The 373-nt window shown below is 66.0% G+C and overlaps 1 protein-coding gene across 1 annotated transcript in view; it reads left to right on the top strand.

Annotated features, from left to right (window-relative positions):
- Positions 1 to 373, top strand: part of EFEMP2 (EGF containing fibulin-like extracellular matrix protein 2) — a 12,452-nt gene that overhangs the window by 5,383 nt on the left and 6,696 nt on the right. The gene's annotated exons all lie outside the window — the stretch shown is intronic.

The following is a 373-nucleotide window of genomic DNA, read 5'->3' as shown; positions in this document are numbered from 1 at the left end:
AGAGGAACGGTTCTGGGCCTGGGAGCGTCTCGCCCCGGGCGGGGGCTCGGGGCCCCGCAGGAAGTTTTGGTGTTTCCAGATGGCTGTCCGGTTCACAGAATAACATTTAGGGTCTAGGCAGGGCCTGGGAGACCCAGGATGCGGTTAGGGGTAGGTGCCCAGGACGACATTCTGGGAGGCGCAGAGAGTCGGGGCCCGACATGAAGACGTGGGTGGGTGCCCAGGATGGAATTCTGGAGGCGCGGGTTAGGCAGGGTCGGGTGCGCAGTGTGACATTCTGGGGTGCACAAAGCGAGGGCCGGGGGGCCACCCGGGGGCCGGGCATTAGGATCAGCGCCCCTGGAGCTCGCTAGGGATCCCAGGGGAAGGGACC

The sequence above is a fragment of the Myotis brandtii genome, unplaced genomic scaffold (assembly GCF_000412655.1).
Source record: "Myotis brandtii unplaced genomic scaffold, ASM41265v1 scaffold187, whole genome shotgun sequence".
Lineage (NCBI taxonomy): Eukaryota > Metazoa > Chordata > Mammalia > Chiroptera > Vespertilionidae > Myotis > Myotis brandtii.
Note: the sequence above shows the minus strand (reverse complement) of the source record. Positions and strands in the feature narration are given on the sequence as shown.